Here is a 17,729-nt window from a genome sequence, read left to right on the forward strand (position 1 = left end):
CTCTTTTAAATACAGCAATTTCAGGGCGCCTGGATGGCTTAGTCGGTTAAGCGGCCGACTTTCGCTTAGGTCATGATCTCGCGGTTCGTGGGTTCGAGACCCGCGTTGGGCTCTGTGCTGACTGCCAGCTCAGAGCCTGGAGCCTGTTTCAGTCTGTGACTCCCTCTCTCTCTGACCCTCCCCTGCTCACACTGTCTCTCTCTCTCTCTCCTAGAAATAAATTTTAAAAAATAAATAAATAAATACAGCAATTTCTCAGACACTTGAGATGTAAATGCAGGAACACCACGATTGCCTTTTCTTCCTGCTCTTATGCTTGGTATTGACAGTAAGCTCAAAGGACACAGGGGTAAATGGCACCAGGAAAGAAGACGGGATATACTTTAGTCAATTCAGACTTCAATTGTGACACTTCTGCCTCCAGGATTGATTCTAAACTCTGGAGGTGCTTACAGACATATCACCCTCAGGGTAGGGAGGGGATACTCACCTCTCCTGCTCAGTCTGTCGGTCTGGGGACTCTGACTGGCCTCACGCGACCTCAGAGAGAACTTGTCCCGTGAGGGGCCCAGCACAGGTGCTCCAGGGGGAACTAGACATCCTGTGGCTGCTCACTCAGCTGCCACTCAACTCTCTAGCACTAGGAATATGCCCAAGACAGAACTGGGTTTTTGATCCCTGTGCATGCTGCATCCTTTCAACGAAGCAGGCCCGAGATCTCTTAGAGGACCACGAGTTCTCTCCCAGTGTGTGTCTGCAACCAGAAACCTTCTAGAATCCTCCCTCACTGTTGTGAATCCACAAGAAACGCAGACAGAGCTGTCTCCAGCACTTTACAACCTAACACTTCCTGTTCTCCCAAATGGTAAAATGAAAAGTCTCTACAATCATACTTGCCTTCAACATAAGGCACAGGTTCTTCTCATATCCTGGACAATGAAGAGGCTCTCTAGAACCCCCCAGAATCCAACTTGAAGAGGCAGAGGCGAGCACAGGGCTTCCCCAGTTCATTCCTGACACTTTCCTCTGTACTTTTCTTCCCCCTCATCCCTTCCTTTTAGTCTTAAATTGTTGAATGCATTGTGGGAGCTCAGGATGAAGAGAATTCTTCAGACTTTGCATGTGTAGACATCCAGCTGACTTTCAGGAGCTCTCAGGCTGAAGAACCAAGAATTTGTCATGTGTACTATTCAGGTTCCCCAAGGACCCCTTTCCTTTCTACCCTTCTCCAGTAGTGTCTGACCCCAATTTTATTGTCTAGATCGGTGGTAGGGATGAGGTCCTTGGATTTTAAGTGAAGAAATTCTGTTTGGGATTCAATTATATAACAATTCTGTATCTTCCTTTCTTAAAAGTTCCGTCTGCTTAGAATAAGACATACGTATCATTATGAGCCATTTATCATGTCACCAATACAAATACTTTTAACATGAACACTTTTACCACCCACAGCATTCTATAGCCCGGGTTTTTCAACATCAGCACTACTGACATGTTGAGATGGAGAATTCTGTTAGGAAGACTATCCTGATCATCACAGCACCTTCAGCATGGCCTCTATTCCTTAGAAACTGGTAGCATCCATCCTGAACTGTGACAATGAAAAATGTCTCCAGATATTGCCACATGTCCCCTAGGCAGGGCGAATGACCCTCATTTGAGAGCTGCTGCTACAGACTCATCCTGGAGCTACATGACATGCCTGTGTATTGCTTCTAAGTATTTTGATGGTAGAACACTTCTAAGAAGCACTCTGTAGCTGTACTTTTGCAAAATGACCTTTTTAATCCTCCCGATGAGTCAGGTAGCACAGATTACTGGCCCCATTTCCACACTTAGAAACTTGGAAGCATTCAGCTTTCCCAATCAGGTCATGGAAGTCTGTACTTTCGTTTTCCCCCTCTGAAAAGTGAAAATGGTAATCACCGCTTTTCTTCCCCAGCCTGAGATCAGGCAATAACGACAGAGCAACGCCTTTCCCTAACTACTGTTCCCAAACCTCCACGCCAAGCAGCTTCAAAGATAAATTTACGTTTGCCTGTCCTTCTATTTCGTGGGCTTCAGAAATAAAGCCCTCAACATAAATAAAATGGCAGCAAGCCACATGTTTCATCACTATAACTGCCAAATTACACGGAGTAAAAAATCAATTCCATTCCAGCAAAACCAGTCATAATCAGATTGGTTTCTTTTTTTCTGTCATGCCCAGACACAATGCAATTTTTAAAACACAGATATTAATGTGCCCAACATGCCTACCACAATAACCTCCGTGACACCAATCCAGCACTTGGAAATGAGTGCAGATAAACTATAGATACGAACAACTGTGAACTGTCAGCTCTGCAACATTCTGGTTACATGGATTTCCAAAGCCAAGAAATTATACAAGAACATATAATAGTTTGCGAGCCACAAAAATACATGGCCTCCTAGTTGCCAAGGTTATCCAGCCTGATCCTAGAGGGAAGCCAAAAAAATACGAGGTTTTTGAAGACGGCTGAGAATTGCAAGAGAAATCTATCTCGTTGGAAACAATTTACTTGACTTGGATACAAGAGCTTGCCACTGTACACTTATGATAGGCTGTGTGCAATACATCTGTGAAAACCCAGGGCAGAGATTACATACTTCACATTCACAAATGGGGAAATTTAGAATTTGGAAATTAATTTAGAAATTAAATTGAGTGAGTCTCAATAAATATCATCAGAGTATGAATGAAAAAGGGAGAGGAGACTAAAAAACATACCTAAAGGAAATCAAGAACTAGGCCAATAATTAGTATAAATTGAAAATAAACTCTGACCTGCTGAAATGGTAATTTTTAACTTACTATGTTTTATTGTCACCAGCTGCATAAACATAATAACTGAGAGATATGAAGAATGAGTCCATATCGTTTGCTGCACCTAGATATTTGTTAACTCATATGCATAGTTAAAATAGTATAGACTATCCTTTTTAAAACGATAGTAAAAAGATTATAACTTAAGCACTAAATATAGCAAAACAGGTAATTTATTATAGTTACTATGGCAATCAATTAGAGTTGCATGTATTTAAATGTAAACAGGTATTTCTAGCTGAAAATCTGAATTTGTGACAAGGTATATTAATCAAAATTTTTCTAGTGTCATTTAACATAAATGAATTTTAAAATAAAACCTTGTAAGATTCAGTGATCCGAAGCTAAAATCATCAGGAAAATATCTAAAACTCCTGCAACTAGAAAAATAAAATTTTCAGAGAATAATCCCCATTCTGCCTTTGAATTTGGAAGGTCTTGAGCGCCCTCTAGAGGTTATTTAAATAATATTCACAGATTTGAAGTTCACTTTCCCAAAATATATTTGGGCAATTTCAGAACATAAAAACAATATATTGTAGTATTATTTTTAAAAGCATTACATGCTTACCACATAAAATTTTTGGAATTAAGAAAATCATCCAGAATCCTAACATCTTTAAATAACTACTATTAACAATTTCTGTACATATTCTTGATTATATATACACGTGCATGTACATTTTTATGATGCCTTTTTCCTCTTAATATCGCACCGTAAATATTTTACCATAAGTTGTTTATGTGGAGTTTTCTAACTTTAATATTTAATGGGTTCTCCCAAATTGTGTTTTATTTCTTATTGTCAGAATTTCTCAGTGAAAAGTGACAATCCAAAAAAAAGGAAAGAATTTTTCAGTAACCATTCAGGGGTGGATTCACAAGCAATAAAACTATGGATACACATGAATCTTCAAAATAAAAGTGCCATAAAGATATTCTGAATAGTTTTCCACATTCTGGACATAAAGTGGTCATAAAAATTAAACTAGGTAACTAGGGTTATCATCTCAACTATTAATCTAGGGTTTTAGGCCAGTGCCAGCAATAACATTGACCAAGCTGTAAAGCTAGGGTAATATTGCAGTTAGATTAGCTGGGTAATTGCCTTGGTTCCTACTTTGCTTGTTCACGGTTTTATCTTCAAAGATAGTTTACACTTCAGCAATAAAGCCACATGTATCATATGGGGACTTATCAAAATCAGACTTCTTTCTCTAGGCTTGATTTCATTTTTTATTCTTTTAAATAAAACAATAATGTACACCTTTAAGGACACCAAATAGCTCAGGCATTCTTTTTGTTCTTTTCTCTTTTTGGGGGGGGGGGGGCAGGGGGGGAGGGAAAGAGAGAGAGAGGGAGAGAAAGAATCTCAAGTAGGATCCTCACTGTGCACAGAGCCCAACATGGGGCTCAATCCCACAACTGTGAGATGACCTGAGCTGAAAGCAAGAGTCGGATGCTTAACCCACTGAGTCACCCAGGTGACCCTAGATCAGGAATTCTTAAACAATATACACTCTTAAATAGGACTTTTAAACAATCTTAAATGACAATTTTTCATATGTTCACGTGAATGTGGTCATTCCATGAGTATTAGGACCACGACCAAACAACTGTTTCAAAGCACAGAGAGGTTTTGATCTTCCTTTTTATCCAGAGCAGAAAGTGCTGGCAGAGATGGTGACATCTAATTACAATAACTCTAAGACCTCAAATGAGGTAAGTTGAACAAGCAAGGCCCTCTCCATTTTGTGACAGCAGTATTAAGCAAGCTGTCTCAATTTTGGAACATAGAGTTCTCACAGAACTTGACAAAGAGTACAAGTTTTATTTGGTTGCACTGCTGTGAAATTCATCTTCAAGAAAGATGCATCCAGATCTTGGAAGAACTTAGAAACAAGAATTAATAATCCCACAATTTATTTTCATCTTTTGTCCAAATCATTTTTTTTAAAGAGAGTGTGCAGGGACTTGGGATGTCCATTAAATATATACACAATGTAAGAGGGTTTAAGACTAGAAAAATATTGAGCATAATTATCCCAGAAAAATCTATTTTGTGTTTGTTAATGTAAATGAGGAGATGGATAAGAATTCTTTTCTGAGGCATAAAATATTCTCCCTTGACTGTTAAGACAAAATATAGACAACTGGTGGCTATTTGTTTTGTGAAAATTTTATTGGTAACAAACATATAAGACAAACATTTCGTAATAAGATTTTAGGATTTCCAGATGTGATTATCTTTTACCCCACCACTGATTTTTGGCAACAAAGCCCCACTGCTTCTTATCTGTGACCAATAATTTCCCCTAAAACATATGTGCCTACATAAATTAACTAGCACTTATTAAAGGAAACCTGACATTGTGAAGGGAATGTTATTATCATGAGCCTACAGACTTACATTAGTACTCCAATTGGTTATTGGTGGAAATAGATTGGAATACCCCATTCCATTGTTCCAGAGGGTAAAAAAGGAAAATTGTAAGCCCCTGAAGCTGATAAAACTGATTCAGTCGGAGTGAGAGTCTAGCCCTGGATCCCAAAAAAGGGGAATCAGTAATCTACGGAGGCAGCTTGATTTCTCTCAACACAAGTTCAAACAGACCTCACTTTCTTATTTGATAAGGTTGCAAAATCAACAAATCAGGAAAATGAGATACATACAGAGATAAAGACTTGAGGCTAAAACAGGCAAATATTAAATGGATAAATGATGGTGCCACCCATAAAGTGCTGATCAAAGACTTTTGATAGCAACCTAGAGGGATATTGCCAAGAGAATGTTACAGGGCTCTATTTTTGTCTCTGCCACTCCACATCGGTCTCAATCAAGGGAATAATGATAAAAGGCACGTTTATCAAATTTGAAGATAACATGAAACTAAGAGGGTGAACAAATAAGGATTAAAAAAAAAAACCCTCAACAGGCTAGAAAAGCAAGTCAAACTGAATTAGATAACATTTAATGGGGACAATATTAAATCCTACATTTGAGTCTGAAGAGGGGGAAAATGTGACTATCAAAATGCTAATTTGAACTTGTGCTGCTGTAATAGAAGACCAGTAAGACTGTCAACTAGAATTTTAAAAGTCTTACTCTGAGGTGCCTGGCGTCTCAGTCAGTTAAGCATCTGACTCTTGATCTCAGCTCAAGTCTTGATCTCAGGGTCATGAGTTCAAGGCCCTGCATTGGGGTGTATATATATATATATATATTTATATAAAATTATTATTATGTATTAGCCACCCACACTGAGAGTATTGTGAGTTATACAAGAATGGCATAAAGCATGTAAGAATCTCATCAGCATGGGGCCAGAAAAATGATAGAGAGGGTCAGAACAGAGTCAGAGTCATAAAGACTCTCAATCTCAGAGACAGCACCTGGATAGCCCAAGGGTATAGCCATTGCAGGCAGTCCAACCTGGCAGGCAACATCATCCAGAGAAATTATGGGGGGCTAATTAATTTAGAATTCAGGATGGGCCAACAATTAGGTCAGGAGATCTGATGATCATAGCAGGATTCCCATCAGTGGGAAATTTAAGAGTAACTGGATATATTCCAAGTAAAGAAACCTTGGAAGATCTGAGGCAATACACTAAAGCCCTATCAGTACCTGGGATCCAGCCAAGCCATTTTGCCATCAAACACTATAGGCAAAATGTCTTATGTGCTATGAGTTTCTCAAGGGTCTTAAATTATTGGCTCAAAAATATATAGAGAAAACTATAATCTTGAAACAAATATAGCATTAACAAGTCAGCTAAAATCAACTGCTTCTATAGTGACTTGTAAATTATGTTTAACATGAGATGTTAATGCATTTTAATATAGTTACTATAATGTGAGAAGGTGTCTCTAAAAGCAGAAGGGCTTGGGGTCTAAAAGTCTTTAAATGGAGATGATCTAGTGTATACAAGGATTAATAGACTAGGCAGCATTAAGCAATGAAGGAGCAAGACTCTTGAAAAGTCCTTCTGGGAATTTACATATTGGACAAACATAAGAGGTACCAAAGCTTGACTGGAGTGGGTATAAACTAGAAAACATGGGACACTCGGGTGGTTCAGTTGGTTGAGTGTCCCAATTTAGCTAAGATCATGACCTCACAGGTCGTGAGTTTGAGCCCCGAATTCGGCTCTCTGCTGTCAGCGCGGAGCCTGCTTTCGATCTTCTGTCTTTCTCTCTCTGCCCCTCCCCTGCTCATACTCTCTCTTCTCTGTGTCTCTCAAAAATAAACATTTTTTAAAATTAAAAAAAAAAAAAGAAACTAGAAAACATGCCTGGGCTCTAAGATTCCAAACCTGAAGGACATGACATAATTCCAAATCTTCCACCGCTTAGTTCCTAAATTTGTCAGGAGTGGCTCCATGACCAGGACGGAATTAACCTTGGGAGTCATGGAAAGGAGCACTGAGATAACTCAGAGAGGTAGAAGAGACAGCGGTCTCTTCTTATAGCCACCTCTCAGTTTGGGATTCCTGCTTCAAGGAAACTACCAGCAAGGGGGAGTTCAAAGGGGCACACCATCAAACTGGAAAGTACTGAGCAGAGAAAAGTTTCAAAGACAGGATATCCTGGGAAAGATCAGAGCTGGGAGAATGAAAGACTGAAAGGGAGCCTGAGAGGGTCCCCAAAAAATGGGAGGTCCTATCACGTAGAAAATGTACTGGGTTTGTCTTCTTACTGACACAGGAGTACACAAAGATCAGATAGTGAATACTCTCCAAGAAGATGAATTTTTACTTATTATAAGGATGTATTTTCTAATGATTACTTACAAATCTAATTAACAATTGAGTTGATTGAGAAAAATGACAGCCATCCCTAGGGACAGGATGACCACTCAAACAGTATTTTATCAGATAGGAGTCAAACACTAAGTGGATCACTGCATAGATTTGTACTTAAGGCTTTTTTTTTTTTTAATACTGTGACAATACTTTAAAAATATGTCTTCCATAGTTTGTTTACTGCTTCTTGGGATATCAGAGAGATACAGACGTGAGTGAGAAAGGGATCCAAAGTAGCCTTTAGAATAAATGTTATAACAGATTTGGAGCCGCGGGAAGGATTACACCCCATTGGCTTCCTTGTCTGCTGCTGAGATGCACAATTACAAATACGTAATAATCTTGAAATAAAGTATCTACACAGCTACAAGAACACAGATACTGATCAACTCCCAATATTTCTGCCCTCATGTGGAAGGGGAAGGAAGAACTGGGGAGTGGCAGACTACTAAGTTCATTTCAACAGATCATTTTATTTTTTTAATTTTTTAAATTGTTTTATTCATTTCTGAGAGAGAGGGAGAAAGAGTGTGAGCAGGGCAGGGTCAGAGAGACAGGGAGACACAGAATCTGAAGCAGGCTCCAGGCTCTGAGCTAGCTGTCAGCACAGAGCCCGACGTGGGGCTCGAACCCACGAACCGTGAGATCATGACCTGAGCTGAAGTTGGATGCTTAACCGACTGAGCCACCCAGGTGCCCCAATAGGTCATTTTCTAACAATAGTTGAAATGCTGATCATGAGTGTGATTTAGGACCTTTCAAATAAAGGCAAGTAGGGACTGATGAAAATAGGAAGGGAACATATTGGCTCTTTTAACTGGACCAGCCACTTTCCAGACACTTGGTTTTCTGACAGCTAAAAGAGAAAGGGAAATCTCTCCTCCAACTTTTGAACAGAAGTCCCAGGTTTCTCTAGGAGTGAAATTGGACCCCCTGTTTATTTGCAAGAAATAATTTGACCAAGGGATTACAATGAGCTGATTGTTTTAGACCTAGACTCTTGCCTAATTATGAGCCAGTCGCCACAGCAAGGAGGGTGACATTTGAACAAGTGGCCTAATCCAATCAAGCTCCACACCAGGAAACTTGAGATGAGGCTGTGGCTGCTCCTCAAAGGGAAATATAGTTACCTCTGCCCACTCATGGATTAGAAGCTTAAATATGTACATTATGTAAAACACAATTTACGTACAATTTTAGACCATCCTCTCAGGTCTAGTAAGCCCAGTGGGGAGTAATTTTTATTTTCAGATTAGAAAATGCATCCAAAATAGAGTGTTTCAAATAATAAAGAGAAATACCAACATCCAGATACTTCTACATTCATACTAGCTCCATGCATCTTTATCCATTGACATCAACTTAATTTTATCTGTACTTTCTCCACCCCAGGGGTGGAGAGGAAATTTTGAGAGCTTCTGTGTAGTTATTGTTGCTAGGAAACAATATCCTTGGTATCCAAGTGTTCAGGCTTTGAGGCACTGTGTGAAGTCACTGGTTCATAAAGGAAAGCCTTTGGTAAATAGGTTGTTTAGGTGTGAGTAAATTGATGTTTGCTCTCTGTGGCGAAATGTTCTTGTGTAACCTTTGAATAATAGTGTGTTTCTAGGCCTCTATTCTTTCCTTTGGATCCAGCTGCCATTATTGACCTCATGAGAACTCAAACTTCTACCTGAAATGGAGTGAGCATTCTCTTTCTCCTCCCAAATCATGTGTAATTATCTCAGTGCCTTGAACACGAAGTCTAATGGGTTTTAGTTAAACAAAGCATAAGTGAGCTTGGAAATAAAGACCCAGACCACTGACCGTATGAGCAGTTGAATAGTATTAAAGTCTGTATTGGTTGATGGCCATATTCCAGCCCTTTTGTGCATGGCATTGAAGTCTCCCACTACTTCAGAAGTGAGAGACTTCAGAAGTAGGAAGCAATGAGTGGTGCTGGTTTGATTCATCCCATACCTTCTCCTCTCTCAACTCGAAGCTGCAGACCATCTCCAGACTCTCAATTCTAATTATTGCTGACATTTTCCCCATTGGATCTTATGATTTGAAAACCAACTTGAGGTTGTAATTTATCACCTCATGACTCAGTATGCCTAAAATTAACAAGCAGGTTTTTCTATGTCCTTGATGCCTGGACCCACCTGCAAGGCCCCTGTGAGCAGAATCATCTTAATCAAAGAGTAAATCCAGCTCAAGAATACTACCATATAAGTTATCTATATCAAGTTACCAGGTTGAAACAATAAATTTAGAACTCAAAACTTCAAACAATATTCACTAATTCATTTATTCAATAAATATGTATTGGATGCTTACTGTAGATAGAATCTGTTCTAAGTATCAGGAATTTTTAAAAAATGAACCAAAGGGGGTCCTTGCTTTCATAAAGTGTATAGAGAGGGAGAGGGGACACAAAGCTACATAAACAGATGCAATATTTACATAAGATGTACTGTGTACATCTCAAGTTTTCTCAAAAAGGTAAATCAATAGAGAGAATTGGTTATAAAAATTGGAGGGGCTGGAAGAGCGAAAGGGAGAAGGAAGATGGGATGCTGAAGGAGCAAAGGACAGAAATGGCTAACACTCCTGTGCTGGAGCCCATGAGTCTGAATCTGCTGAGATCCTATCAGAGATGGTGTTCTAAGTGTTTATGGAGCTGCCGAAAGAGGTGCTGCCTCTTCCTCAGCTTCAAGGGTTTGGAATCACCCTACTGCCTCCGCAGCAATCACCATCAACTGCAACACTACTGCACTACTAGAGCCAGAATCCAGAACCTTCCCCCCACCCTTCCGTATTCTAAGCTTCAGCCAGTTCTTCTGAGGGGCAGCATCTAACACGAAGCCAAAGAGACAGGGAGCCCAGCCCCAGCAGTACAGTGTGTAGAAAGTGGGACGTGAGGCCAGAAACACCAAATGAATGACTTGCACAAGCCACAACAGAGGTTTGTTTTGTTATTTTTTTTCAAGTAGGCTTCACACTCAGCATGGAGCCCAACGCAAAGCCTGAACTCATGGACCCCAAGATCAACACCCAAACTGAGATCAAGAGTCGGATGCCCAACTGACTAAGCCACCCAGGCACCCCCACACCAGAGGTCCTAATGAAAAGCTCTGGTAATCTCAAATCTGGAGCAAATAGTTCTTCCCCAGAAGAAAAAGAGAATGTGTCAATCCAGTTTCTATTGCAGATAACAGAAGCCCATTTGGCTAGCTTCAGCATGAAGAGATTTAATAGAGGAAAGTGAGGAAAGATTTAAAAGCTTCCAAAATTAAAAGATTGAAGGAGTGGGCCCTTGGCTGGGCCACTGGACATGACTCCCAGAGCCACAGTGCAAACTGGCCCTTGAAGGGAACTGATAGCACTACCACAATCAGAAAGCTGGTCATTAGGGAGCTTCTACTACCATGTCAATTTGAGCTAAAATCAGAATTCTGGTTCCACAGCCATCTATACTCTATGAGCTGTATAAACAAAATGACTACCTCAAACACCACCTTGGACATCACTTAATTCCATCTAACCTAGGGAGCTTAAATCATATCCACGCCCTTGGTTGCAAAGAAATCTGGGAAATGTAGTTGTCTTTCCTGGAGGATATTAGAATCCATGCTAAAGAAAACCAATACACATGGTATTTGACACAGAAGGAATTCTACGGTGAAATATATAGCATTTTAGATGACATTTGCAAGCTCCCAGAGGACAAGAGCCATGTCAGCTTTATTTACCACTGTAACCTCCAGCGCTTCTCTACCACCTGGCATATAGTTACCACTCAATAAATATCTACCCATTGAATGAATAGAGACACATACACAGGTTAGTGCTTGGTTGTCAGGTTAAGGTGGGTAACACAAACCAGGAGTCCTAATGATAAGAAACAAAAATTCAAGATTCTACAAACTTTTATTGGACACTGACTATATGCTAGGAGCTTGGTATATATGCTAGACACTGAGGTACAAAAAGGAAAGAAAACCAGTTCCAGACCTGAAGGGCTCAGAGGCTGGTGGAAGATAAGTCAAGTAAAATTCAGCATGGTTTTGTGTTCTGTTCATGGCAAGCATGTAGTTGAGTTGACAAAAGTCAACTGGGGGCAGAAGAGCTGTGACGAGTGCCTTAGGTAACTGCCTACACTTCGTCCTACACTCAGTCATGGCTACCAACCACTTTACCCCTGTCAGCCCACTTTTACCTTTGCATACTGGAATCTTTGAAGATTTTATAGTGTTTGTATATATTTAACTTTGCCCTTTAAATTTCAGCTTTCCTGATAAAATTAAGTTGCTTATTGAGTAACTTCTGTGAAGTAAATCACTGTCTTCCACTGACATCTTCCTAATTTTATGTCATTCCCTCTATATGTTTATTCGCTCTACATGTTATTCCTTCTGGAAGGTGGCCTGGTCCACCCGTCTGGCCCATTTGCTCAGCCTGATAGTAGACCGTGAGATCCCGGAAAGCAGTGCCATGTGTGACCCACTGTATATCCATAGTGCCTAGTATAGTGTTTGATACACAGTAGGCACTCAAAATCTGTGTATTAGAATGTTAAGTATAATTTCCATTGATTTGCCTTTGCCAGTTTAGAGGTAGTTGGTATTTGTGCTTCAGCAAAGATCCTGATGGGTGTCTAGGAAGATGAGAGGTTGAATCCAGACTTGTCCACAGCAGCGGAGAAGAGTCAGCAAAGACCTTATATGAGAGCATTTGGGAAGTGGAAGTGAGCTAGCAAGTGCCTCTGATGGGCAGCACGTAGACACTAATACAGAAGCTGTGTTTGATCAGTCCTGATTTTACTGCCAGTAGAAAACAGGCCACCCAGGGCCACAAAGTAATGATAGAGGCTTAATGAGGTCAAAAGCTGTAGGTGAATCCATCCCCAAACTGGGACAAGGGCAAGGGTTTGTTCTCAGGCTTTGATCTATAAATAGTATGGCTCTCCACAGAGAGTCTCTAGATACCAGGTTTTAGAACTTCCTCCCTAACAAATACTTACAGTTCAAATATTCTATGTTGCCAACTAAAAGCAAAAACATGTGTCATCTAGCGCAGAATAGGACAATGTCTCTTTGTGAATTGTGAGGAGCCGAATGAGAGAAACTGCCTGGATGAAAACCACTCCACCCCCATATAAAGGTGAGCAAAGGGTATGAGACATGCGAGGCTAAACCTTATACTCCATTCACGTTCGATAAGAAGAGAGCTTTAAATTTGAGCATATTGTCTTGGCTTCTTTAAAGGATTTTTAAACTAAATTGTATTTATTTGATTCCATCTATCATTTTGAAAAAGCTTACCTCTCACGCCATCTTCCTGAATGGATATTGCTGAGGCATTTATCATCACGTAAAAAAGGTGCATGGGAGAAATTTTCCCCAGGCCTAGCATCAGCACTTTGTCTTTTTCCAAGCCAACTGGTTTGTTTTCATCTCAGGGGCACTGTGAATTTTTAACCTGATCTGATTTTGTGTTGATGGAAGGCACTTTTATGGCTCTGAAGAGATACAGGTCTGGATGATCCTGGAAGCTCATTTCCTCCTTCCTGGCAGAGAGCAAACTCAGCAGATCTAACTTAACTTGACAAGCAAGAGCTGGTCCCAACTGCTAAGTCCCTAAGGCTATGCCTTTATGACCAAACCACCTCCACCACTGAGACCTGCCGCTGTCACATGGTCACCCAGTCATATACAAATGTCCAGCCAGTCCTTTTAAAAGTATACATTACAAGACAGGGCTCCTCTCTACCGGAATCTTGGCTACAGTGCATTCAGTCTACCTCTGATGAGCCTAAGCTGAAGGATCAGGAGAATCTGGGGAAATTTGCACTCCACTATATCTCTGCTGGATACATCTTCCAAACTCAACCCCATTCTGTATCTTCTCCATGTCACACTGGTCATGTGTAATTGAAACCATATTGCTCACATGTAGAAAATATACAGGATTCTACGACATCCTTTTTTTAATCCAGTGTTTTGATTTTTTAAAAGATGCACATGATTCAAACTCAAAAAATAATAAGATAAATATAGCGAAATTTTCCCTCCCATCCCTATCACCCATCTACTTAGTCCCCCCAAAGGGAATAATTATTAATTTATTATCTGACCCCCCAAGTTTCTTTCATACATATGCAAGTATATACAATTATAGCATTGCTTTTCCTATATTTTTCACACACATGTTAGAATGTTGTGATAGCTGAACTTTGTGGGATTTCTTTTTCATTAAAAGTAATTTTGGAGAGTTTTTCATACTATATGTAAGAATTTCCCAATTCTTTTTTTACAGTTTTATAATAGTACATTAATGTACCATAATTTAGTCAGCCACTCCTCCACTGAGAGACATTTATATTGTTTCAAATATTTTGTTTCTAGAAAAAGTGCTGAAGTGAATAATCCTATACATACCCTCTTCACAATTATTCAATTCAATCTGTGAGATGAATTTCTAGAATAGGAATTTCTGAGTCAAAGGGTATATGCATTTGTATTTTTGATAGATGAAGCCAAATTGCTGCATATGGGTTATACCAAACCACATTCGCACCAGCGTTATATAACAGTGTCTGTTTTTCCACATGCTCAGCAATATAGTGTGTTATTAATTTGTGGATTTTTACCACATTGTCAAGTAACAAAAAAAGGTATTTTGATGTAATCTTAATTTTAATTTGTATCTCCTTTATTATGATTGACAGTGGGCATTTTTACCTTTATAATGAACTGTTTTTGAAATTCTTTTTTCCATTTTGTCATTAGGTTTTTGGTTCTTTTTCATTGTTGTTTGTAGAAACTCTGTATATTAAGAAATGTAGTTCTTATCTGCAATATGCACTCTAATTATTTTTTGTTATTTGCTTTTGAGGTTGTTTATGGAGTTTTGTCATGGCTCTTTTTTTTAATGTGGACAAATCTGTCATTTTTTTGTTGTTGTTGTTGTATTACAGTTAGAAAGGCTCCTTAAGGGGGTACCTGGGTGGCTCTGTCGGTTAAGCATACAACTCTTGATCTGAGCTCAGGTCATGATCTCACAGTTCATGAGTTCGAGTCCCACATCAGGCTCTGTGCTGACAGTGCAGAGCCTGCTTGGAATTCTGTATCTCCTCTCTACCCCTTCCCCATCTGCACTTTCTCATTCTCTCAAAATAAATAAATAAACTTTAAAAAAAGGCCTCCTTGATGCCAGAATTCTAAAAGAGAGTTCTCCCTTATTCTCTTCTAGTACATATACAGTTTTATTTTCTAGATAAAACTATTATTAATTTGAAGTTTATAATAAATAATAATAATTTATTAGTCCAAACTAATTTTTTCCAGTAGCTCTGCAGTTTTTTCTATATGATTTATGAAACTGTCTTCTTCCCAATTTTTCCGGGTACCAATTCTATTATATACTAAATTCCTCTGTTCATTTGGCTCTGGTTCTGACTGAATTTTCAAGTGTGGCCCATTGATCTCTCTGTCTCTACCAGCATTAGAATAACACTTATCATTATTAAAGGTTTTTAGTACATTTTACTACCTGATAAAAATAGGTACCCTTTATCTCTCTTATTTTTTAGAGTTTTCTTGGAATTTCTGATGTGTTTATTTTCATTTTGGAATCGTTTCGTTCAGTTTATAAAACAAAACACCTATTGGTATAGGCGTTCACGTTAAATTATAAATGAACCTATGATGTTGAGTCTTTCTACTCAAAAACATGTTTATTTACAGCTTCTTTTGTGCCCTTCAAGGATGTTTTAAATGTTGCATATGTTGTATGTATTTTTCAGTTTATTACTAGATATTTTTGTCTCTATTTTAAAATATTCTTCCATTACATATTATAAATTGTTGTCTTTATACATGAAACTACCCATTTCTATATAGTAATTTTGTAGCCCATTATCATATCTAATCCTATTATTTCTGATTGTCATTAAGTTCACCCTTTAGGGTTTACTGAGTATACAATTGTATAACTTGTAAATCAGTTTAACAAGCAGCTGTACAACTTTATACTTCAATTTTCTTTCCCTTGCCTAATGCATTGGTTAGTATTACCAGAGTGCTGTTAAATAAGAGAAGTGGTAGTGGATACTTTTATCTGTTTAATTCTGTGGGAATGTTATAGTGTTTTTACAATAAGCATGATGCTAGCCTTGAGACTGTGATAGATATACCTTGCTATGTAAGGAAGTATCTATCTATTCAAATTTATTGAGTATCGTTGTTATGTTAAAAGATTAAATGGTTATTACATTTTGTCAAATGCCCCTTTGGCCCCTCTGTAAAAAATCATATTCATTCCTTCTCTGTAAATCTGTTAATATAATAAAATACATCACTAGATTTTTCTAATATTGAACAATTCACAGATTAGAAAACCCACCGGTTATGCCTTACTATTTAATGTACTGCTGGATTTTGTTCACTAATATGTTTTGCTTACTTTATTTAAAAATAATTTGGAAGTATTCGCTCTTTGCCTCTACTCTGGAACTGTTTCAGTAGTAATAGAATTATAAATTCTTAAATATTTGAGTCTAGTGGGTATTTGTTTATAGGAAATGAAATCAAGCTCTTTTGATCATCTATCTCTCCTGATTTGGACAAATGCTTTTCTTATGAAAAATGTATCCATTTCATTCAGATTTGCTAATTTGTTTGCATAGACTTGAACAAAGTAGTCTTATGATTCTTTACAAGCCCTGTTTCCAAGGTGATTTCCCTTATTGCGTGTTAGTTATCCATCCTGATTCATTATGTGATTAGACTTCCTGTAGAATCGTTTCCTCAAATAGGTCCCTGGGTGATATGTTTTCTAATCTTTGTAGCTTTGTATATTATCTCTGGAAGAAGCAAATTTGGGCAGGGAATGGGACACTGGGGTCTCAAATTTGCTGTCTTTTTGGCCTATACTCTAGATATTCTGTGGACATTACTCCCTAAACTTTTCCCTTCCATATAAGAAGTCCAATATGTTTTCCTTTGAAAATACCTTGAACTTTCTGTCTGGAAAATTCTAAGATTTTTTTGGAGTTCAGGAATGATATCACAATTACCCAATATAATGAGCCTTTCAATTTGCAAAATATTTTATTTATTAAGCTCAAGAGAACTTGGGTTTTCTTTTTATTTCTTTTAGCTCATCTTCTTTCAAGAATGCCTACTGTTTATATATTAGAACTTCTAGATGAGTTCTTTAAAGTCCTTTATGTTTACTTCATACTTTCCAAATCTCTGTAATTTTGTTTTCTTTTGAGATATTTTTTCAAGCTGTCTTCTAAGACATTAATCTGGCCTCACCAGTGACCATCTTCTCAACTTATCTAAAACATCTTTTTTTAAAATCTATGGGTTTTAGTATAAGGAAAATTTCTGTGCTCTAATCAAATATACTTAAGTGTTGAGATATATATAATATCAGTGTTCCAATATTTTTATAAGGATGGAAAATGAAGAGTTCAAACTATCATCTTCCTCCTCCACCAGCTCTTTTCACTAGGGGCCATACACTCTGGATGTTCTGCTTGCCCTTCTCCTCTAGGACTATTGGATTCTCTTATAAGCATTGTTGTTTTTTTCTTACATACACGTTGTGGTTTGGGGCCAGCTGCCAGAGCACTGTTAATGGAAACAATGTTCTAGCTGAAAAGTATCCTGAGCTCCTGGTAAATTGTCATTCTCCTGCTGATACACCAGGAGATAATCTCTGTCTCTCAGGCAGGCTACCTTTTCAACTCTCCCACCTCTCAAAACAATTCCTCCAGCCACCCAAGTGTCAGTGCCCTTTAGCAGCCCCAACGAGCCCCTGAATTCAGCCTTCTTGGCTAATCTCACTGTCCCAATCCCCATTCAAGAACTCCATGCCACTAGTCCCCAAGTTCTCTCTCATCCCAGAGCAGAGAAAAAAACCCCATGACAGCATTGTCCACTAGATCCAGACAGAGCTGAGACCTCACATTCCCCAGGTCATACTTCAACGCTGGGGTTAGAAATAGATCATAGTTGAACTGAAAATGGAAGGGAGAACATCAGTGTTGAATTTAAGCTATCATATTGCCACTAGCCATTTTC

General features: G+C 38.6%; 1 protein-coding gene and 1 long non-coding RNA gene across 2 annotated transcripts in view; one reads left to right on the plus strand and one right to left on the minus strand.

Annotated features, from left to right (window-relative positions):
* Nucleotides 1-13,207, minus strand: part of LOC120237693 — a 34,069-nt gene extending 20,862 nt beyond the window's left edge. The window contains exon 1 of the long non-coding RNA XR_005530016.1: nucleotides 12,960-13,207. This is a non-coding gene — a long non-coding RNA (uncharacterized LOC120237693). The remainder of the gene's footprint in view (nucleotides 1-12,959) is intronic.
* Nucleotides 1-17,729, plus strand: part of GABRB1 (gamma-aminobutyric acid type A receptor subunit beta1) — a 158,445-nt gene that overhangs the window by 112,955 nt on the left and 27,761 nt on the right. The window lies entirely within an intron of this gene.

This window comes from Hyaena hyaena, unplaced genomic scaffold (genome assembly GCF_003009895.1).
Source record: "Hyaena hyaena isolate Hyena2069 unplaced genomic scaffold, ASM300989v1 scaffold_187, whole genome shotgun sequence".
NCBI lineage: Eukaryota > Metazoa > Chordata > Mammalia > Carnivora > Hyaenidae > Hyaena > Hyaena hyaena.